General features: G+C 40.6%; 1 protein-coding gene across 1 annotated transcript in view; it reads left to right on the forward strand.

The window, feature by feature from the left end:
* GALNTL6 (polypeptide N-acetylgalactosaminyltransferase like 6) overlaps positions 1 to 25,032 on the forward strand; it is a 1,356,076-nt gene that overhangs the window by 1,132,077 nt on the left and 198,967 nt on the right. The gene's annotated exons all lie outside the window — the stretch shown is intronic.

Raw genomic sequence — 25,032 nt, forward strand, 5'->3', positions numbered from 1 at the left:
AGGCCAGATGCTCAAAGTATGAAAAGTTAAAAAATGATAAAATAAACCCTGACCGTAAAATCGTGGAGCAGCCACACTGTGGCATTATTTATAGATGAGCTGAGGTGATGACAAAGTCTTTCTGGTGTTTCCTGTAGCAAAGTTCTCTTGGATGGGCTGCAATGTAGCTCTCCGTTACGTGGAGTGTGGAGACAGGACAAAGATAGACCATGGAGATCTCAAGGGTTGTTTAGGCAGGTACTCCTGGAGATAAATGGATGACAGATAAGATAGGTGTGGAAAGAAAATTCAGAATCAAAAGATCTGGGTTCATTTATTTGACAGGCAAATATTGAGCTCCTGCTGTGCAAAGTGTCGGAGGTTGCCTAAACAAGTGCTGATCTAGAACGCAGCCCAGTGAAAGATAAGTGGAGCGTTGTCTCTGAACTCTCTGTCTGGTGATGGAGACGAACATAAACGCCTACAGTACACCATCATTCATCCTCAGGCGGATGTTTGTACAAACGGCTCTGAATTAATCTGCCAAAAGAGACTGGAGCAGAGAAAACTGGAGAGGATAGATCAGGAAAAGCCTCAGAAAGGTGAGGATTGGGCTACGCTTTGTAAAATCAGCACAAAAAGAGGAAGAGAGTAGGGTTAGGAAAAGAAAGGAGAAGATGACTTCCAGGGAAAGGCATCCATGAATGTACTGAGTGGAAAAAGTACGTGGTTGGCAGACAGGATCGGGAGGCCCGGCCGAGTTGGGAAGAGCCTTGAGCTCATGCTTTCTCCGTAGGAGAGAGGAGCCACCCAGGTCTTAATAAGCATGGCTGGAGCCAAGCTTGGCTACTCACATGACTTGTAATGTTGGAGAAATTCCTTATTTCTCTGGACCTTGGTAAAACACAAGAGAGCATTGACCTAGATAACTGCTAAGGTCTTAAAGCCATTGCATTGAGCTGCAAATCTGAGTACAAAAGAGTCTAAGGCAACTCGTGAGCTTCATCTTTTGAGTAAACGTTCACTCCTGAGGGAGGATATGCATATTATAGGAGATTTTAATGCATTCAGTAGTAAAAATAATTACAACTTTTTCTGTCGTTTATCGAGCATCCTCTAACGGCCAGTTACTGCCCTAAATGTTTTGCTTTTATTAACTTGAATCCTCACAACGATCTTTTAGTTAATCATTATTACTATCTCCATTTCAGCAATGAGGAAATTGAGGCTCATGGAAGTTAAATAGTTTACTAAAGGTTACACAACAATTAAGAGGCAGAGCCGCGAGTTGCATCTGCCTGTCTGACTCCACGGTCCACTGCAGCACTTCTACTCTCAGGCACGTAATTATTTACCTACAACATGAAATCAATAATGCCAAAATCTGCCTGGTTTGAAGAACGTTGTGTGGGGACTGTGGGTAGTTGATTACATACTCCCAGATCTTTAACAAAGCTGGACTAGGGTTTTAAACAGAGATAGAGTATGGTTTTGCCATTGCACATTCCATGTATTATTAGCATGCTGAAATATATTAAATTAGGCCGTCCTGAGGCTTTTGGAGAAGCTAACAGGCTTGCTATTTCGACATATTTTTTATTATCTCTACCAGTAGCACACCCTGATTTAATTAATGGTCTGTGTCTATGTTAAGGCTTAAATTACCACCATTCTCCTTCTAAGCTGCCAAGGACTGCAGGCTCGAAAATGCTTCTCCAAAGAGCTTCCATTTGCCGAGCAGAACTAACCTGGGCCAGTCCCCGGGAGGCTGGCATTCTCAGGGGCTAGACAAGTGCCTCTCCCTGCCACCCCTGCATTCTCCTTGTCCTGGCTACCATGGCTAGATGATGGTGCAGGTGGCTAGTTAGAATGGGACTTGATCTGGGGACTTGTTTCCATCGAAAGCATCTCCTGTTAGGTCTCTTTAAGGAGAAGGAATAAGGCCAGCCCTTAACCGGAATATTAAGTAGGCACTTCCTCTCCTGTACCTGCCTCACACACCCTATTTTCTTCATCCCATCACCACCAAGTAGTACCCACTGATACCCTGGACTCTGAAACTCCAAGTGTTCCCTGAAGCACCTGGCCTACACCGCCCCTCATCAGATTACTTCAGTATGGGTTCTTCTTTCTCCTTCTGCGTGAAAACTCCCATTCTCTTAATCTGATAACACTAAGTATTTGAGGTCATACATATATATACATATAAAAATATACATGACCTCAAACACCTATTTTATCTATGCACACAATATATATATTGTGATTAAACCAATTCATACTAAAGTATGCATGTCACTTGAATATTCTTGTCTAAAAAACCCCTTTACCTTCTAGAATATGGATGCTTAATTACTTTAGTGAATCTTGAATGCTTAACATAGCAGGAAGTATAGAGAAGATATATATGTTTCTATAGGTCTTTTCTCCAAGCCTTCAAAATATTTTTTCAGATACCACTGAAAGAAATGCTGTAAAATTATTCCAGAATATTTTTCAAAATACTGTTGCTATTATTAATAATTATGCCTGGACTATATGAAGAAGAACAGGGCTTCAGGACTGGAGGATGACTCATTAACAACCTGCGTTACACAGATGACACAACCTTGCTTGCTGAAAGTGAAGAGGACTTGAAGCACTTACCTGTGAAGGTCAAAGACCACAGCCATCAGTATGGATTACACCTCGACATAAAGAAAACAAAAATCCTCACAACCGGACCAATAAACAACATCATGATAAAAGGAGAAAAGATTGAAGGATTACATTTTTCTTGGTTCCACAATCGACACCCATGGAAGCAGCAGTCAAGAAATCAAAAGACACATTGCATTGGGCAAATCTGCTGCAAAAGGTCGACCTCTTCAAAGTGTTGAAAAGCAAAGATATAACCTTGAAGACTAAGGTGAACCTGACCCAAGCTGTGGTATTTTCCAGTCACATCATATGCATGTGAAAGCTGGACAATGAATAAGGAAGACCGAAGAAGAATTGACACCTTTGAATTGTGGTGTTGGCGAAGAATATTGACTATACCATGGACTGCCAAAAGGACAAACAAATCTGCCTTGGAAGAAGTACAACCAGAATGCTCCTTAGAAGCAAGGATGGCGAGACTGTGTCTTACATACTTTGGACATGCTGTCAGAAGGGATCAGTCCCTGGAGAAGGACATCATGCTTGGTAAAGTAGAGGGTCAGCAAAAAAGAGGAAAACCCTCAACGTGATGGATTGACACAGTGGCTGCAACAATGGGCTCAAGCAGAACAACAGTTGTGAGCACGGGGCAGGACTGGGCAGCGTTTCCTTCTGTGGTACATAGGGTTGCTATGAGTCAGAACTAACTCAATGGCAGCTAACAACAACAACATGCCTTATATTTGTTTATCAATTTACAGTTTACAAATTAATTTCATATTTATTTTCTATTTGATTTTCATAACAACTTTGTGAGCGGTCTTCTCAGGCATTATAATATCCACTTTGCGAATGAGGGAACAGATATTTAGTGTCTTGCTCAAAGTCACGGAGTCAATAAGATGTTGAAAAGAGTCAGTAAGATTTTGAAGCAGAATCTAAACCCAGGACTTCTAACTCCACACCTTTTTCATTCATGAGAAATGCTATTTAACAAATGTTCGAGAAAGGAAACAAAAGGATTAGAAGATGAAATAAATTACTCAAAACCGCTAAGTCAGGGAAATGGGCTGCAGCCTATCGCTTTATAACCAGCTCAGCTTCCTGTGTGTTTAATTCAGGGTCTTTCAGTTTCCCATGACCAAAAATCAGCTAGGTAGAAAGGGACTCTGTGGGCTTATGTGACTCCGTTGCAGAAATGACAGAACAGCTAGACCTGGGTTTTCAAGACCATCAGGACTCAACTCTATCTCTCGTATCTGCGTCTGTCAGCTGGGTGGCCTTTTCCTCCCAGTAGACAGGGAAGAACCATGGCCGCAAATAGTGCTTATTTTACCACCTTACAGCTCTCTGTTAGAAAACGTGCCAAGAAAAGACTTGTCACAGCCTGGATCATGTCCTCTCCTGGCCCATCACTCTGGCCAGGAGTAGGAGAACTGTGCCCTGGCAGTCCCACAGAACCACAGGGCAAGTAGGGGTTGGTGAGAGGGGGGCTATTACCCAATAAAAGAGTGGGTGCTCTCCTAGGTTGACAGAATAACAATGTCCTTTGCACCTGGCCACAAGAGTAGACCCTATACATAACATCCAGCTTATACAAGTTCTTCAATAGATCAAAATTTTGAAGTGCTCAATATTTAGTCATTTCAATAATTCTGGAAACCTTACATTGACAGTTTGTAGGAAAACTGTAATTTAAGGGAGAAATTCTGAAGAGATTGCTGTAGGCGGATACCGGAGAGCCTTTAACTTGACAAGCCACTGGAGAAGGCAGCTTTTCTCATCAACCCAATAGTGTTATAGACAAGGTAGGCTAAGGAACCAGAGTAGGTGACATCCACCATCATGACCCAACATCATGTCAGGCAGCACTCTCCCCTCTGTCTTTCATCTCCTGCCTTTCTGACATTTGAAAGCTCCTCATCCTTTTGCACCTGAACCCTGCCAAGATGAAAAAGAAGGACTGAGTTGACCAGGTACAAGTCACTTTTAGCTACTGTGACTTTCCTTCACCTGGAGAAAGCTGTTGGCCCTAGCTCCAGTACTAGCCCCCATTCTATGGTAACAAAATGTTAAAAGGGACTTTTCCTGAGATCTTGGAATTATGGTTAAAGTGTCAAAACTGAAGAGAATGGTTAACAAAAACAGTCACCTTGTACAGAGAGATGCTAAACATCCACGAGGGAGGGAAGGAGTCTGTTTTAAGAGAAATTTAAGAGAAAACGTCCCAAGAGAACTCCTTGAAGGGTACAAAGGAAGGACTCTTCAGAGGAGAGCTGTCTCTCTGTTTAGAAGTCTGTTGGGTAACAGAAAAGTGTAGGCACACCCTGGGTTACCTCTGGGTTAGAGATTGAGAGAGTCCCCAAAAGATCCTCACATGGCCCAGAAGTATGGGAACATACATGAAGAGAAGCTGGTGCCTTCCTCTTACATGGAGTAGTCTTCAGGCTGGAATATGGGTGGAGCTAGCCATGATGGCAAGGCAAGAATGAGCAACAGAGGGAGAAGACTGTGCTTTTGCCACTTCTGCCATTTGTCAGGTCAACAACAAGAAAGTAAATCTTGGACCACATGAGGCAAGAACCAGGCTTGAACTATCTATGAAGGACTTCTTCTAAAAAAGACTGCCTACCAAGGCAAGAAAAAGCAGGGGCTATACTTTCAGAATGGGAGTTGAAGAAGTGGTGCAAAGAAATCAACCAGAGACTGCATCAATCAGATCAAGGTGGCCCCACGAATGCACTCTAAGACAGAGAGAGACAGTGTAGGGTGTCTACCGGGGCAGAAGCAACTCAATAGCCAAGAGAGATCTGCAACAAGCACCATTGGCCTTTTTCTTCTAATCCCTGCTTTTCCAGCCCTGGGGGAGCCAAAAGCAAAGTGAGGAGAGAGGGTGAAACAAGGAGAACAAAAAGACAAGACTGTACTCTTTACCTGCTTCATGGCTTGATCCAGAACTAAAAGTGAGACCGGGCCTGAGGGTGAGGATGGGAGAAACGGATGAAAAATTAAAGTTTTTATTCTGATTGAATGGAGTTTTTTGTTTTGTTTTGTTTTAAATACCTGAAGAAAAAAAACCCGTTCTTCTGGGTGAATACATCTATAGCTAGGGATCTGAGACCTGCTCAAGCTGTCACCAAATGGCAGGAAAGGAAAACCTGACAAAGAGTGTGTGAAGCAATGCTGGGAGAGAAATAAAGCAATTCCTGATCAAACCTAATCAATAAACTGTCGACACTGAATTTTCCTCTTTGATTATGTAGTGAAAGGCTTTTATCTCAGTAAAGGGATTTGAAGCAAAGTGAGCCAGTAGGAGAACCATTATTTGCTTACAAAATGATATGTGTTAAGAACTACTCTACCTAACCCGGTGCTTGAAGACTTCAGCTTGAGGTTGTCGACACTTGATTTGGATCTTGACGAACTGAGAGGCTTTGAAAATGTGGAGGAGAAAGATGAAGGTGTTCCAGCTATGGGCAATATCATGAGGAGAGCTATGGAGATAGGTCTGGGCAAAGGTGAATGATCTAGTTTGGCTAAAATGTCAGCCCCATGGGGAGTTACAGTCAGAGTTAAGATTTGGACTACAGTGGGGAGTTCACATATTTGAATCTAATGTGAAAAGTTTGGACTTTAGTCTTTAAATAAAATCATTACAGGTTTTCAGGCAGCAGATTATATGGTCCTATCTGTGTTTTGGAAGAATCACTCTGGTGGCAGTGTAGACCGTCCAGGATAGTTGGAGTGGAACGAAATTGAATGCACTTAGATGGGTCAAGAAGTGAACACAATGTGAATAATGAGAGACAAAACTATGTCCATGGCTCTGTAAATGGAAAAAGTAAGGTAGAGTCAAGATACCCGCTAGAGGTAAAATGGATGGGATTAAATAGAATGATTCCCCTGTATAGACTTATCTCCATGAATACATGATAGCTGTTCTAACAACATAGCCTACAAGACTTCACAGAAATCACTTCATTTCCCAGGGAAACCTAGGAACCCAAAGGATCATCTATACTCTCTAAAAAAAAAAAAAAAAACAGTTGCCGAGGAGTCAATTCTGACTCATGGCAACCTCATCTTGTCAGAGTAGATCTGTGCTTCAAAGGATTTTCAGTGGCTGTCACAACTCTTCAGTCTGCCCAGTCTATTCAGCATGGGCCTTCCTTACTTCTGCAATGGCAGGCAAAAAGGAGGACTCGTCAAAACGAATGTTAGTTGTGAAGTTTCCCCTCACCCGGGAGAACTCTTGAGACCATCACAACCGAAATAGGAGTATGATCTCATGAGCTGTCAGCTTTCATTCCCCTGCGCACACCCAGTTAAACTCCTCCGTGGATGTCCTGAAGTGGACCTGGGGATGTCTTCTATGTATTCCTCAAAAATAATCCTCTGATTACATCAGCCTGCATTTGGGGAATGCCTGTCAGTCACCCTTGCAAAGGCTTCCTGTGAGTTGTGGCAGTTAGCTCAAATTGAATACAGAAGCCCAGACATCCTGAAGAGAAGAAAATCAATGTAAATAAATGTAATTTCTAAATGAAATATGCTTTTACCTAATTGAAAAGTCATTATCAATTAGTCAAATGCAACTTTAATCAGACATGAATGATTGAGGAATTCTATATTTAGAGGAAGAACACAGGTTGGCATTTTAAAAACCCTGTGTCTCATGCCATTAGCCTTGAAAACCTTTTACCAGGTAACTGATGTGTGAGTTCCAATTCCCAGTATCAAACCAGGAATAAAATTATTTTAATTATGGTCAACTGGGTAAGGAACATTGATGATCTAATTGCTAAGCAGCAATTCTGTATCCTGTCCCCAGGAGATACGCACCTGAGTCAAGTGCTTCAATAATTCATTAAAGCTCTTCCCTGTGCGTCAATTATCAAATCATGTGCTTTGATTATTTAGGGAAAGTCACCCTTGTGAAAAAGACTTTTACCAATCACCAAAACATGGCAAAACCTCTAACCTATTACGCATTTGATTTTCATAGGAAGAAGATATAATCTTAACACAGCTCTGAGTTATCTAGGGCACGTATGCCAAAGGTACCAGGCAAGATGACATTGAGAGACATGGTCAGACCAACTTTAGGCAGAATTATGAGATTGATGGGTTGCAGCAAAAACAAAAAAAAAAAGCAAAAAACAGCCCACATTCCTCCCTCCCTAATTCTAGTTTTTGCCAGTAGTTTATTACAAAGAATTACTTCAATTTCCTTTAAATATCAGTACATTTGTGGCCCAGGATCAGATCTCATCATCTTTACAGTCCAGTGATGCTGAGCTCAATTTATATAAAGCCAAAAAAAAAAAAATTGTTGTAGAGTCAGTTCCAACTCATAGCAACCATTTAGGACAGAGTAGAACTGCTCCATAGGGTTTCCAAGGACCGGCTAGTGGATTCCAACTGCCAACCTTTTGGCTAGCAGCCAAGCTCTTAACCACTGTGGCACCAAGGCTCCTAATATAAATAGTAGATCATCAATTGGTGCTTTTTAAGCACATATATATTAGTCTTCCTTTTGGGAATGGGTTTTTTTTTTTTTTTTTTTTTGGTTGTATTAGTCTTCCTTAAGTTGTTTGTGACTTTGATAACCTATAGTTCTTGTTGTTTTTATACTGTTTTACCAAAAAAAATGTTGTTATTGTTGTTAGGCACCATTGACTCAGTTCCAACTCATAGGAACCCTATGTACCACAGAAAGAAACACTGCCCAGTCCTGCACCGTCCTTATAATCGTTGCTATGCCCAAGCCCTCTGTTGTAGCCACTGTGTCAGTCCACCTCATTGAGGGTCTTCCTCTTTTCCAATGACCCTGTACTTTACCAAGCATGATGTCCTTCTCCAGGGACTGATCCCTCCTGACAACATGTCCAAAGTATGTAAGACACAGTCTCGCCATCCTTGCTTCTAAGGAGCATTCTGGTTGTACTTCTTCCAAGATAGATTTGTTTGTCCTTATGGCAGTCCATGGTATAGTCAATATTCTTCGTCAACACCACAATTCAAAGGCGTCAATTCTTCTTCAGTCTTCCTTATTCATTGTCCAGCTTTCACATGCATACGATGTGATTGGAAAATACCATGGCTTGGGTCAGGTTCACCTTAGTCTTCAAGGTTATATCTTTGCTTTTCGACACTTTAAAGAGGTCAACCTTTTGCAGCAGATTTGCCCAATGCAATGTGTCTTTTGATTTCTTGACTGCTGCTTCCATGGGTGTCGATTGTGGAACTAAGTAAAATGAAATCCTTCAATCTTTTTCCTGTTTATCATGATGTTGTTTATTGGTCCAGTTGTGAGGATTTTTGTTTTCTTTATGTCAAGGTGTAATCCATACTGACGGCTGTGGTCTTTGACCTTCATCAGTAAGTGCTTCAAGTCCTCTTCACTTTCAGCAAGCATAAAAAATAGCAGAGTGAAAAAAAAATATCATTAAAGAGAGGAGAAGACAAGGAACAAATGCAAAAATCAGAGTCTATTTTTTGGAAAGAAAAATATAAAATAGGATTGTCCCCTATATATACAGAGAAAGCATCCTATAAGTATCTGTTGGTGATAAAGTTACAAAAGATCAAAGGAAAATAAGAAAAAAAAAAAAAGCAAAAAATAAAAATAAACAACAGCCCACATTTTCAATTGAGGGCCAAAGCTTTTCCCTACACTGCGAATAAAAAGGAACACCATTTATTCAACACAAAATTCAACTTTTCTTCTTGCTCTTATCCACCTCTCTATGATAAAAGGCAATTCCTAAGCAGAAAATTGCTGGGAGAATGCCAGCCAGAGAAATATAAATGAGGAAAGGACAATTCACTGATGGAATAATCAACCCTGAATAGCTGGAAACTACCTTCCTGGGGTTCACTGACTCATAATAGCAAAAAACATTGAGGCTCCTCACCCTCCGTAATTATTATCATTATCAACACTCTTCTCGATACTATAGTTTTAAATGGATCTTAAGGTCCAGCGTTGACACCAGAATTGCGTACTAAGGTGATGTATCTCAGCACATCTGTATTTTATTATTATTGCTGTATTGACTACTCAAAGGCATGCCTCCATATCAAAAACTCAGAGTAGAGGACCGTTGTCAGTGCTTGCTTGCGCAGCATTGAAGCACACTTCTTATGTTTGGAAATCTCAAGGTGGGGAGTTGGAGGATGGGAAGAGAGGGTGGACCCTGAGTTCTGCCTCCTCCCCTCCTACCTCTCATGATGGACTTGTGACCCAGTTGAGCCCAATCAAGAATTTTGAATCTTGAAAGAGTGGCTTGTGGGCACAAGCCAGACAAAGGTTAACCTCAGTAACTCGGCATTGGCGGTGGAGTTGAGAGCCCAGCTGTGTGGCAGCAAGAGTCCCGTGGACAGAGTTCAGCAGAGCGGTGATGTGCCCCATGGGGAGGTGCTCCTGGTGGGCTGTCCTATGCAGCTCCTTGGGGTAGTCTCAGCCAGGACGCCACTCCCTTGTGTCTATAAGCCACCTGTGGTCCTTCTAACAAAGTTCCTTCCCTGTTTAAGTTACACAGAGTGGGTATCTGTTGTTTGCAACGCATATCCCTAACTTTTAAAGAGAATAAAATGATTTTTTTTTAAAAAGTCTCATTTCCTGCGGCGTGAGACAGTTGCAAATACAAAAATTAGAGGTGATAGGTTAAAGATTGCTTGCTTTTCACCAAATCGCACTCCTCCCCACTTACAGGGATTTCTTCTGATGCATATAAACATGTCAGCTAGTCACCAAAGACTCCACTAGACAGGTTACCCTTAAAAAAAAAAAAAAAAAAACTCTTTGCCTGTATAATCACAATAGAAAGTAGTCATTAAATTTGGAATTTAGATAAATCATGGATAATTAAGTTAACCCATCACCAGAGGGAATAAATCAGTTGGGGGAGGGGAGCGGGAAGAGCACCCAGTTAGATTAGCCAACTAGAGAATCTTTCAATAAATGAAGGGAAATTTACCTAATGTAGAGTTTGTTTTACTATAAAAATGCTATAAAAAGACCAACTGGCTTTTTGATTTATAGGTAGTTACCACAGATTGTTATAATGGCCAAACAGCTCATAATAAAAGGAATACTAATAAGTTTATATTTTGCTTTGATAAAAAGGTATGAAAGCACTGAGATAAAAAGTCTGCAACACACACCTTTGGGAGAGGATCTGAGGTCACAGATCCAAGACAGGACCTACCAGGTATAGCACAGTCACTGAAGGCTGCCAGATGAATTAGGCTTGTTACTTCATAGAGGGCATAATCATTGAAGAATCAGGGACGACCTGAAGCTGTTAAACTAATCCACAGACAATATCGAGTTTATGTAATGCCATTGACAGTACAGAATGCGAAGATATTATACCTGCAGTGTCTGATATCACTATGACATCCTGCTAGGAAACTAAATAAAAACCCTCTTATGTTCTCAAGTCTTGATTAAACTATGAGCCATTGTAGAGTCAGGGGAACACAGAGGAATGAAGACAGTGACGTGGGGGCGGGGGAGGGTATTATTTGAATTTTTTCTGAAAGCCTGTTTGAGTACAGTTTCTTGAAGATGCTGTGTGGTCTGACAGATTTGCATTATCATTAGAGGTCTTTCTAGATTCCAGAATTGATAGACGGCCAGCCTTTATGGGAGGTATAATTGATGAGTTAAGTGGAACTTTCAGCATACTTAGCTGGTCCAGAAAATAAAGTAACTATTTCAAAATGTTGAATTATCCTGGAGGCAAAGACAGCATGGTCTAAACATCAGAAAACTTAAAACTCCTAACTAGAGAAAAATCCCCCTTTCCTTTCTTCAAAACAGGAAACGTTCTTAACACATAGCATAAGATCTTTTGGACGAGACTTGAAAAACAAAGATGCGTTTTATGTGAGCGTTTCCAATGTCTCAAGAAGATTTTACACAAAGGAAAGGTAATATTGATAGTCAAATTTCTGAAGACTAGTTATCCTTTGTAGCTATGAGCCTAATTCAAGCTCCAGAAGCAGACAAATGCTTCAAAATGCTTTCAGATTTTTTAATATACTTAGCACTAAGAATAAACATATCCTCAATAAGTCAACTGCATCAACAGCCTGAAAAATAAATTTAAAAGCATCAGAGCAAATATTCCTGTTTGTTTTCTACAATGCTACTATATCTGAAGGCGTGAAACTATGGCTAATAGTGTATTTTCTTCCCTTTTTTTTTTTAATTTACTGGAGTTGTTAGAGGTAAATTTAAGGCACTTCTTCATTCCTAATCAGATGGCCATCATATGGAAAGTCTCTGAACACAGAATTCAAATTCTTCTTCAAGCTATGATTTAAAGACATCAGTTGAATCCATTTTAAGGCCTCATTCTTAGGCATCGAGGTTTTTGAGCATTTACTGTCCCCAAACTGCCCTACATCTTCTGCTAGTTCTCAGAGGCAAGTGAGCAAATCTGTGTCATTCTCTGCTTATGATCCATCAGTCCTGTCTCTGAATGTTTCTTTAAGTCCTTCATCTTGTTCACCGTGCATCCATTCATTTGTTTATTCAGGCAGCAACTTTTATTAAGCAGCCTCTATGTACTGAGCAGAGAGCCCTGATGACACAATGGTTAAGCGCTCAGCTGCCAACCAAAAGGTTGGCAGTTTGAACTCACTAGCTGCTCCACTGAAGAAAGATGTGGCAATCTGCTTCCATAAAGATTTACAGCCTTGGAAACCCCATGGGAAAGTTCTACTCCATCCTGTAGCGTCGCTATAGGACCACTGTGAGTCAGACTCAATGCTGATGGATTATGCACTTAGCAGAGTCCCTGGTAGTACAAATGGTTAATAGTAACCAAAAAGCACCTGGGAAGAAAAACCTGTCAGCCTGCTTTCAAAAAATAAACCGTTGAAAACTTTATGGAATACAGTTCTACTCTGATACACATGGGTTGCCATAAATTGGAATTAACTCCATGGCAGCTGTTTTGTTTGTTTGCTTGGTTGCTTTTTTAATGCACTGAGTACTACTTTATGTACTTGAGAGGCAAAGATAATTCAACTCAGTACCTGCCCTTCAGCAGCTTACAGTCCATTGAATGTATTGAACGAATGCTGAAGTACCAACCAAAAACCCATTACCATCGAGTCGATTCCGACTCATACAGACCCTATAGGACAGAGTAGAACTGCCCCCCAAAGAGTTTCCAAGCAGCACCTGGTGGATTCGAACTGCCGACATTTGGGTTAGCAGCTGTAGTACTTAGCCACCACACCACCAGGGCGTCCGCAGAAGTACCGGTTATACATAATTGCAGGTTACACAGAAATAGAGACGTTTTAAAATGATTTAAATGTAACTGGATCAGTGTCTGGCAAATAAATATTCCTGCGATGGACAAGATGTCCCCTCAGATCCCTTTTCACGGAAGGACTTGTTGCCCCAGCTGCTGGGAGAGATATCCTTCAGCTGTCAGCCCTTCAGGGATTGCCTCAGCACTTCTGCCCAAGCGGTGCCTTTCCTGGGGTGGCCCATATCCAGTGATTTTATAAAGACCAGGCCATTTCCGCCGAGCGTAATGCTCCCGGTGGGGTCATCTGTCCTTCAGGCCTGCATGCATCTCAGTTCTCCCTCTGCTCAATCTTGCTTTTCTCACTTCCTCACAAAGGTGTTGATTCCAAGGACACACCCTAAAAAACCTCCGGCCAGAGCCTGCTTCCCAGAGAATCCAACCGACACCACTTCTTGAATGAATTTTAAAAATGAACTATGGCCCTCCTAGTGTTCTTGCATTAGAAATATTACTGGAGATTCTTGCATTTAATAGAAAAATAATATCAGTGATAATGATGATGACGATGGTAATGATGTCCAGAATGGCACAGGATTTTCCCCTGTGAATCATACTTTCAAGAATTCTATATGCATTAGCAGAAATCCTGGTGGTGCAGTGGTTAAGCGTTCTGCTGCTAGCCAAAAGGTCAGCAGTTCGAATCCACCAGGCGCTCCTTGGAAACCCTATGGAGCAGTTCTACTCTGTCCTATAGGGTTGCTATGAGTCAGAATTGACTCGAATGCAATGGGTTTTCTTTGGGGGGGTATGGATTAGCTCATTCAAACCTCACAGCAACTCTAGAAGTTGATACTATCATTAATTCCTTTAACTGATGAAGAAATAGAATGACAGGGTAGTTATGTATCTTGCTTAAGTTCACAAGGCTACTAAGTAGCTCCCAGGCAGGACAGCACCAAGTGTATGGTCTCTTAACTATTACGTTATACCATTTCTCTAATTCTCTATGGTTTTGACCAGATGCTACAGCTTGATTAGTAACTACTGTGGAATTATATTCCTCAAGCTTTTTATTTTTTTCAGAATATTGGAAGTATTATTTAAGAGGAGTATTCTTAATAGAGAATTCTATATTTGCAAAGGATTTGACACATTTTAGAAGCAAGCGCTTTTAGAAACTGAGATCTACCATTCCTTGATCCCCTACCACATGCCAGCACTATTGTAGACCCTTTATAGCTTCAAACTATTGTCATAATATCCCTGAGAGTAAGGCCAGACTTGGTTATTCTCATTTACCGATAAGGAAACTGTTCTCAAATCTCGTATTTCTAGCTCCAAAACAAACTATCTCGAAGTTAAATTAGATATTTAGATCTATCTAAACTATGCTTAATCTGGGAAACCCTGGTGGCATAGTGGCTAAGTGCTACAGCTGCTAATCAAAAGGTCAGCAGTTCGAATCTACCAGGTGCTCCTTGAAAACTCTGTGGGGCAGTTCTACTCTGTCCTATAGGGTTGCTATGAGTCAATTGACTCGACGGCAATGGGTTTTTTTTTTTTTTTATTAACCTATGAACTATGATTAATCTTAAGTGGGTTAAAGAAATCATCTTTAGGTCCATCATATTTAGCTGAAGCTCTTAGATACTCACCAAACAGCCCAGAATGTGGGAAACAGCATCCGACCCTTCTGTCCATTATCACAGCTATAGTTATTTTTTATTTTTTTATAGTTATAGTCTGGGACTTTTCTTCATAAAATAGGTTATTTAGACAGACTTCCTCTTCATACATTCTTTTAAGACTGGAACTTTTACTCAGATATTAGATTCTTGGGTGGCGCCAATGATTTGTGCTCAGTTTTTTTTTTTTACTAACCTAAAGGTTGATGGTTCGAACCCACCAGTGGACAACAGATAGAAGGCTTGATGATCTGCTCCTATAAACATTATAGCCCAGAAAACCCTTTGGAGCAGTTCTACTTTGTAACACGTGGGGTCGTCATGAGTCAGAATCAGCTCCTTGGCAACGGGTTTGGTTTGATTTTTGCCATGAATAAAACATTGTATGTCTGATTATGCTTTTAGGTCATTGCTACAAATTCTAGAGAATTCCAGTTCATAATGTATAATAATATGATGTCATAATCTGCTCGTTAATGACAAATTGAATTTCTAAGGAACCACTGAGTCTTTGGCTCATGAATAATGGATTAACTTCAGCCAGAAGCAGTCTCTCCTGTGGCTAAGGGATTGAGGAGCTGGGAAGGAGGCTGGTAAGAGTTCTCTCTCATGTCATTTTCCTCATGGCAGTGAAATTGCATGAACATGTCACCTTGGGAAATACAGGGTTATAAATGCCTCCTGGCCAAAAATGCAATGATGACCCTCTGGATCACTTTACTATAACCAGAGTGAACTGGGAGAGAAGAACAGCTCGAACACACACGGATTTTCCAATGCCAGCTCTTTGGTAACAGAAGCAAATGGACAGAGAATAACGACCTCTGCAAGGCTCGCTCCTTGACTCAGGAAATGTACTCACTCTTTGTCTCTATTACTTGCTGCCTGACAATTGTTCCCAGCAGTGAGAGGCAAGCTCGCCCTCTGGGAATGGGTTCAAATAAAAATGACGGAGAGCCTTGTCAAAGGTCCACGGTGGCTGACACCATGTCCTCCGCCCCCAGCCTCCTCAAGGGCACTTCATTTTCACTTTATTACTTTTCTCCCTCCAAGGGCAGATTAAGGTCCAGAAGAAAATGCTATTATAAATGGAGGTTCTTGATGATAGGCCAAGATTTCTGCCCTATCTCACCTCCCACCCCCTTCACTTCCATCCTGCGTCTTTTCATCATTACCATTTTCTGCAATTTCAGGTCCCCAGCCCACTGCTGTGGTTCCTGAAAGCAGCTTGGTTAATGGCTGCTGTGAGGCCTTATATGAACAACCCATAATGAACACGTACAAACCCTGGAAAGTGTTTTTTCATCGTCCATTTACTCTGCTTCCCGCATGACAGCTGACAGCCTCCTATGCTGAGGGAAAGACAAGCCATGACTTCTGAGAGCCATGAAAGCTGTACTGTACTTCTCCTTTCTTGCAGAAGTCAAGCTCACTGATCCAGTGCTCTCCTCCATGACATGGTGTTGTGAAAATTGCAGTTATTTGGCTTTCTCTGGAGAGTTAAACAAAGAAACCACAACGCCAGCAGTCTCCCTTTTGGAAAACTCCAAAATAATAAAAATTTGGGGATGTATCGCAAAAGAAATGACAAGCCTCTTGAAGCAACCCCTAAAGGAGTAATTCAACCAAAAACCAAACAAACCAAACCTGTTGCCATTGAGTGGATTCCAACTCATAGCAACCCTATAGGACAGAGTAGCCATACAGGGTTTCCAAGGAGCAGCTGGTGGATTCCAACTACCAACCTTTTGGTTAGCAGCCGAGCTTTTAACCACTATGCCACCAGGGCTTCTATAATTCAACCAAACCAAAAAAACCAAACCAACTGCCATCGAGTCGATTCCGACTCATAGCGATGCTTTAGGACAGAGTAGAACTGCCCAATAGAGTTTCCAAGGAGCGCCTGGCAGATTCGAACTGCTGACCTCTTGGTTAGTAGCCGTAGCACTTAACGACTACACCACCAGGGTTTCCTATAATTCAACAAAAAAACAGCCATTTAAAAACAATGGTTGATAGCCTTAGTTGGAAGAGACATATGACGGAAAGAAGAGATGGCTTAAATTCTACGAAATAAGGTCTTGGTTCATACTGGGTACGTTGAACATACATGACATGACTTTCTGTCAGCTGAAGTGATGGTTTCCATGGTGGGAAGACTGTGAAGAGGGGCAGCTCAGGTGGGCGATGCACCAGCTGATTTTCAAAATCATATTCACCTATTGTCTCCATTTGCAAACAGAAATTTATTTTCTTAGTTGAGGATGCTAGAAGCCTGCATTCAGGGCATCATCTCTAAGGGAAGGCTCTCTCTGTCCGCTTCAGGGGAAGATACTTGTCTAGCTTCTGTAACTCCAGCATCCCTTGATTCCTTGATGATCTCCACGTGGCATCTCTTTCCCCCATATGTGCTTGCCTTTCAGTGCCTAATCTGCTCATTTTGTATCTCAAAAGCGGTTAGATTTAAGACACGCTCAACACGGACATGACCATGACAAAGAAACATTAGCATAACAAAGAAAATACTATTCCCAGGTGGGATTACATTCTTAGGTATAGGGACTAAGATTCCAACACATGTGTTGGAAGAACACAATTGAATCCAAAATACCTGCGTTATCAACAGCCTTGTGAAGTTGTTGGAGGGTGTTAAAAACCAAACCAAACCCGCTGCCGCCAAGTCGATTCTGACTCATAGTGACTCCATAGGTTTTCCAAGGCTGTAAATCTTTATGGAAGCAGACTGCCACATCTTTCTCCCGCTGAGCCGCTGGTGGTTTCAAACTATCAACCTTTTGGTTAGCAGTCAGTCACTTTAACCACTGAGCCACCAGGGCTCCCTTTTCACAGACAAAACACGCTGAGGCTCAGAGACATTTAGTTATTCCTCAAACCCCTACAGCTAGCAAATGACTGAGTTAGAACTCGAACTCAAATCTTCTTGCAAAGCTAATGTGTTTTTCACTCCCTGCACTGGATTTAAGGAGCGTATCAAATTCTAGGGGGGTTTTGAGTTAAAATTATTTTTTCCTAAGTGATCCTAGATCTGCTTCCTTAAAATGTCTAAAATGAAAAGGTCCCTTTTCTTTGGCAGGCAAAATGGTGACTACTTGGGTGTCAGTGTATCCGAATTAACATTATTTTAAATGAGAAGTTGCCTTACCAAGTGAGCACTATTTAAATAAAAAAAAAGGCAAAGCAGGACAATGTTCTCACTCTAGCTGCCACAGGTCAATTATGCGAGCATTTCACAGACAGCTCTTTGTTTTCCGTTTATAATTAGATTCACCAGAGACCTATTAATTTCTGGCAAGAGTTATAACTTTTGCATAAAAGCAAAATGAAAAAAGTAATGTCCTGGCTCATAGAAAGTAAAATCTGAAGTAAAATAAAACTAAGATTTACCTCATTCGCACACACAGAAGAATCGTTTTAAGAAGTCAGATTTCCCAGGCACCAGCTACTTTAATCCAGTAGACCTCAAGTAGACCCAGGAACACGACATTTCTACACAATTCTCATGTAGACCGCTCCCCAGGCACATTTAGAAATCCCCCTGGACTGTGGCTGGGAGCCCTGGTGGTGAGGGGTTAAAAGTTACAGCAAGCTGTGGGTGCCAACTAAAAGGCAGGCAGTTCAAATCCACCAGCTGCTCCTTGGAAAACTGTGGGGCAGTTCTACTCCATTCTATAAGGTCGCTATGAGTCAGAATTAACTCCAGGGCATGGGGTTTGGTTTGGTTTTGGTGCCTAGGAGGGCTTAGAGAAGGACTGGGTTTCCAGGTAAGATAATTTGGAATTTGCAAGATGAGGCAAAGTTACCCTCCCTGGTGCTAGATTTGAACAGGAGTGTTGCTACCAGTAATATATAATTAAGTTCTGCCTTCAAAAATCTTTCAGAGTGGAAAAAAAAAAGGTTGTTAAGAGCGATAATTCAGTACGTAATACTTTGACTAGCTTTAGGTTTGATGTATCTTTGTTGCCTCTAAGTATTTGTAGCTAAAACACTAATACTCTCATGAATAGAGACCTTACATGGACTGAAGTTAACCTCTAAACTATTAAAAAATGATTTAGGAAAACAATGAGATTTTTAACCATCATTTAGCAAAGGTTTTTCTGGTTTTTTTTTTTTTTACTTTAATTATCAGTACAAGGGTAGAGTGAGGCAGGCAAGTTTATACATTACCTGTTTCAATCTTTCTAGAAAGTACTTCGGAAATCTATACCAAAAGTTTTCAAAATGGTCGTACTCTGCCTCAGCAATGCAAGTACTACTCTAATGAAAAATGTAGACAAAAATTTATATGCAAAGATGTTTATAAGAGTGAAAATTGTGAAATAGCCTAAATGTCAAAAAAAGAGAATACCAAAGAAACAAACCCATTGCCATCGAGTCGATTCCAACTCATAGCGACACTGTAGGACAGAGTAGAGCTGCCCCATACAGATTCCATGGAGCGCCTGGTGGATTTGAACTGCCAAACTTTTGGTGAGCAGCTGATCTCTTAACCATTGTGCCACCAGGGCTCCACAAAAAAAAAAAAAAAATAGACGAGTAAATTATGATACATTAAAATGTAATATATTAAAGATGCTTTATAGGAGTTTAAAATAATATAGAAAATTCTTTTCAGGGAATGTTAATTTTTTTTTTTTTTTTAATAATAGTTATTTGTAGGACACTTCTGGGTTTAGGTGGAGCCCTGGTGACACAGTAGTTAAAGTGATCTGCTAACTGAAAGGTACCAAAACCAAATTCACTGCCTTCGAGTCAATTCTGACTCATGACGACCCTATAGAACAGAGTAGAACTGCCCCACAGGGTTTCCAAGGAGCGCCTGGCGGGTTCGAACTGCTGACAGATTCAAACTTCTGACCTTTTGATTAGCAGCCGTAGCTCTTAACCAGTATGCCATCAGGGTTTCCTAACTGAAAGGTAAAAAAAAAAAAAAAGGTAGGTGGTTGGAAATCACCAGAGGCTCCGAGGGAGAAAGATGTGGCAGATTGCTTCTGCAGAAATTTACAGCCTTGGAAACCCTGTGGCAGCTGGTTTCCCACAGACAGAGCCAGAGAGGGGGGAGAGCCCATCTAGAAAAAGCCACAAGGTTTTCGTGACCTAAATCTCAGAAATGGCATTCCATTACCTTTACCACATTCTATTCATGTAAAGCACTTAATGTCCTACCTAGGTTTAGCGACCCTATAGAACACAGTAGAACTGCCCCACAGAATTTCCAAGGAGCTGCTGGTGGATTCCAACTGCCAACCTTTTGGTCAGCAGCCGTAGCTCACCGTAGTTCTTAATGTGTTATTCAACAATAAGATCAATGGATTAAAAAAAAAACACAAACCCAGTGCTGTCGAGTCGATTCCGACTCACGGCGACCCTGTAGAACAGAGTAGAACTGCCCCATAGAGTTTCCAAAGAACGCCTGGCAGATTCGAACTGCCGACCCTTTGGTTAGCAGCCCTAGCACTTAACCACTAGGCCACCAGGGTTTCCCAATGGATTTTAACAGTATAGAAAAGAAAAATTAGACCATCCTAGGGAATAAATTTCAGTTTTTTAATTTAATGACAGTTATCATATGAAATCACTAGTTTAGTGGCATGAGGGCACCTCTGCAATGAAGGTTGTCTTTACACAGAAGGAGTTGAAATTATTGCTATTATTATTGCTAATTTAGAGATCAATACTACATAATGCATTTGCCCATAATAGTGCCATGCACACTGTGAAGATTCAATAATTGATGAAAAGGAAATTTTAAATCTTAAATATTTCTGATAAATCCAATCCCAAATATAACTCTAACTATACCAATTTATAAGGATTTTATGCTGTGTATATATATTTTTTTTTATATCAAGGCTTCAAACTGGTTTGTTCTGGTTCAAACCCCTGCTGAGAATTCGTATTTCCACCCCAGATACAGTGAATCAGAACCTACAGTTTAACAAGATTCCCCAGGTGATTCTTACATATAATAAATCCTGAGAACCACTGCTCTACTAGTGTTCTGAGAATTGGTCCCTAACCAGCAGCATTAGCATCTCCTGGGAACTTGTTAGACATGCACGTTCTCAGCAGAGGCTCAAACTGGCGGGAACCTGTTCAAAGCCCTAGTTTGTATAGCCATAACCTTAGCACGATGGTGGTAATTTTGCTCTGTTTTACAGTATATTGAATTTCTTTTTCTTTATTTCTCCCCTTCCTTCCTTTTTGTTTTCCTTCCTTCCTTCCTTCTTTCCTCTGTCTTTTCTTTCCTTTGCTTCTTTCTTCTTTCTCTCTTTCTATACTGCTCCTGGCTTACATCTCTGAGAACTACCTACAGAAAAATATGTCCAAAAATATAAGTCACAACATCTCTTTGCTCATTGGCGTGGAAGAGCAAACAAAAGGGTTCCATTTTCTTCTGCCTATATATATATATATTTTTTTATAGCTGTAATTAGCCACTTGTCCTATAGCAACCATGAATCAAATTTTGAGATTCAAGAAGTTTGTAATTTCAAGAGTAAACATGGTGTTGCATCTCCCTTAAGGAACTTATTTGGGACAAAGAGATGAAGAGTATTTGAGTTCTTACTATCTTGGCTTCATGTATTTGTTTTCCTTTTCTTATTTTTCTCTGGGTCCAGCAATACTTCTCATTCTCTTATAATAATAATAATAATAAGCCATTGCCGTCGAGTTGATTCTGACTCATAGTGATCCTGTAGGACAGAATAGAACAGCTCCTTAGGCTTTCCAAGGAAGTAATCTTTACAGAACCAGGCTGCGACATCTTTCTCCTGTGGAGGAGCTGGCGGGTTCAAACCACCAACCTTTCAGTTAGCAGCCGAGTGCCTAACCACTGCACTATGGGTCCTTAACCACTGTACCATAAAGCTTTCTAAAAATAGAATGTTCATATTTTAATATATCTCTCAGCTCAGGTGGATACAGTTAAGAGATGTACACGAACAAATGAGAAAGTATAAGCATATTCAATTTTTTTTTTTTGTCACCAGAAGGTAAATTTGCTCTGTGTGATACCTTTGTATTTATCATTATTATCATTATTGTGTCATATTCTAAGTAACTGGCTCAATGGTAACTAACAATAACATAATATTCTAAGTACTTCCCTCTGCTGAGATACTTAATCCCACTGTAACTGTTTAAATTGTTTAATAGATTGGGATTGATGGGTTTATTCAACATATATTTACTGAGTTCTTATAGGGTCACTATAGGGTCACTATGAGTCGGAATTGACCCGACGGCGCTGGGTTTTGTTTGATTTGGTACGTAAGCTAGGCACTGTCCTAACTATTGGGAATTGGGTGAGCAAAAGAGACTTTATCAGCACCCATTGAGGTTTAAATCTAATGAAAAAGATAGATAACTTACTAGTCACACAAGTATCTTTTCATACTTCCTTGCTTTTTTTGAGTATAAAAGGACACCATATAAATCAATTTCCAACCAATGTCCTGGGTTTCCCATGGCTCACAAAGCATGGGGGAGTCCCTAAGCTTCCAGGAAGAGAACATGATTGAGAATCTTAAGATTGGGCTTCCACCATTTTTAGCTCTCTTCCTCTTTCGGTCATTGTGGGAGCTACTCAAGGATCAGGCCACCTTCCGTCCTTTAACAGGTCACATTCCCTCTAGACAACCTTATTATGTCAGGCTAATGGTTTTAATTATCATGTATACAAAGCCCTTCTTCTCTGGGCTCTAGATTGATATATCCTACCGCCCACTGGACATCTCTTGTAATATCTTTAAGCCACCTTTAAACTCATAACCTGTGTCAGGTATGACAACCTGGTTCTCTTTTGCTGCTCTGGTTCCTAGATAAAGATATCGCTTGTCTGTAAACCTTCCAGATCTGAGCTCAAATGTCACTTCCCCAGGGGAGCCTTTCCTGCACACCTTTCCCATCATCACTTTCTTTCATAGCACCTCATTTTTCCATTTTATATTTACTGTAAGTTATAGTTACATATTGGTGTGAGTGTTAATATAATTAGTAATATAATTAATATAATATACTAATATTTTCTTTTTAGAGAGCTCCATAATGTGGCCCCAATAGTTGCTGGAATAGTCTCTCAAGAAAAATGTGGAGGGAAGAAAAGAGAGAAGGAAGGAAGGGACCCAGGAAGTTTTCCATTTAACCTGGATCCAGACATTGCTGGGAAGAAGGGATCAGTTGCTGGCTACTTGGATCCCCTTAGCAAATATGGAGCTCATTTTGAGTAAAAAGAGTTTAAGGTGATAGATGGAGATTGTGACACCACCTAATGCACGTTGTTAAGGGTTATTTTTAAGGTTTCTCAAACACGACCTCCAGAAGATACAGCATAGCCAATTCTGAGAACTTTTCTGGGCTGACTCTTTCAAAGAGGCAAGAGACGAGACACAGGAGATAGTAGGGAGTAAGGAATCTTTCTCCAACTGATAACGGAAACAGCTATTAGAGATACCACAGAAGTTTGTTGCTCCAGCAGAAGCTGTGGAAGATTACGAGCAGTTTCTATCACTGACAGGAGCAGCCATGGAATTTTCCATTCACCAGGTGCCATTGAGAACATTAGCCAGTGAGTATCATTACTATGGGTCACCCAAAGTCTACTCCAGAAGCCACAACTGAGGGAAGATACTGCCAATAAGTTCTGCTGGGTGTTTTCCTTCTAACTTTGAAAGCAGCTAGCAGGAGGAGACATTAGAAAGTTAGAATAGGGGAGCCACAAAGATCTTTAGTGCTCTCTGCCAACATAGTGGGAATTTTACTCTTGACCTGGAGAACACGATGTATTTTTGTTCTTTCAATACTTTCCTCTCTTTGAAAAAGAAAAACTCTTTTTCTAAGAAAACTTGATGAGGGTCGTGGGTCAGAAACTCAGAAAGGGCTCACACTAGTTCTAGGGATATTGAACAAGAGAACAGCTCTTAGGTTCAAACTGAGGGTACGCCTCAGAAAATAATGAAATAAAGGAAGCTTCTCATTCAAAATGGAGGAAAAATATTAAATAGACTCTGAGCATTAGTTCTGTAAATCTAAGACTGCCTTATTCACCATTGTAGTCCCACTGTTCCTAGAATAGTCATTCAAGAAAAGTTTGAATGAGTGAATGAATGAATGGTAGAATAGATGGGTGAATGGACAAATGGGAGATTTCCATTCATCTTAAAATATAGTCAATAACAATAGGACACATGGTTTATTTTACATTAATATAAATAAAATAAACTTACAGAGCAAGACAGATATAGTTGTAATATTTGTATACAATAAAAGATACTTTCTATGTTTTATATGTTTCTCTGGCTTTATGTCATAAAACAATCATTTCTTTTGTTTCAAATCTGTTATTACAGATGCAATAGCTTATATGACTACATGCAAAATCCAGAGATGAATGGCAAAGAGTTTGTCAAGCCATTTATTTATCCTGCCGAAAAGGAATCCTTAAAAATTTAAAAAGAAAAACATGTGGTTGCAACATACAAATATGGGTTGATATGTCGTGAGGGAGAAGGGAGCCATATCCTAGCTCAGGTTGCTTAGAGTCATTAAGGACTTCCAAATGGTGAAAATGTCATTTAACTCCTTGCTGGAAACGTGATGCCTCCCAAAGCCTTTCCTCTGTGTAATATGTGAGAGCATCTGGAAGAAGGGAAGCTGTGAGTAACCTTACTGATCTCGTATGTTTGAGTTTGGTGGTTTTTTATTGATGAAAAGGGACAGTCCCTCAAAGCTTAGAAGCAAAAAGAATAATATGAAGAATAGGAGCTGAGTACAGAAATAGAGTATTAACCAGAGGCTAAAATTGCCCTCTCCTCCCTCATGTCACCTCATACTGAGTCATCTTTGGCATCTTGGGTAAGACAAGGAATATTTAAGATTATTGGTCTTTCAGCATTTTCTTCAAGTGAAAGAATAAAAATTGGCCCTAAGTAAATATGATGAATTGGAGGCTCAGAAACTTTGGGTTGGACCCAGGTCAACATAACCCACTAACACCCACTGAGAGACCTTAAATATGATCCAGTCTATAAAGCAGGGTAACTAGATTATACTTAACAAAGGAGTTCTGAATACACAGGGTAATGATGTTGTTGTTAGGTGCCTTCAAGTCAGTTCTGACTCTTATGTACAACAGAGCCAAACATTGCTGGTCCTGCACCACCCTCAAAATTGTTATGCTTAAGCCCATTGTTATTTTCCTTAAAATCCCTGAATATATACGGACATGGAGCCACAATGGATCCCTCCTGGCACAGTGGTTAAGCGTTTGGCAGCAAACCAAAAGGTCAGCAGTTCGAATCCGCCAGCCACTCCTTGGAAACCCTATGGGGCAGTTCTACTCTGTCCTACAGGGTCAGTATGAGTTGGAAATCAACAGGAAAGTGATGGGTTGTTGTTTTGTTTTCTATTTGAGGGGTAGTCTTTCA

Source organism: Elephas maximus, chromosome 21 (genome assembly GCF_024166365.1).
Source record: "Elephas maximus indicus isolate mEleMax1 chromosome 21, mEleMax1 primary haplotype, whole genome shotgun sequence".
In the NCBI taxonomy this organism is placed as follows: domain Eukaryota; kingdom Metazoa; phylum Chordata; class Mammalia; order Proboscidea; family Elephantidae; genus Elephas; species Elephas maximus.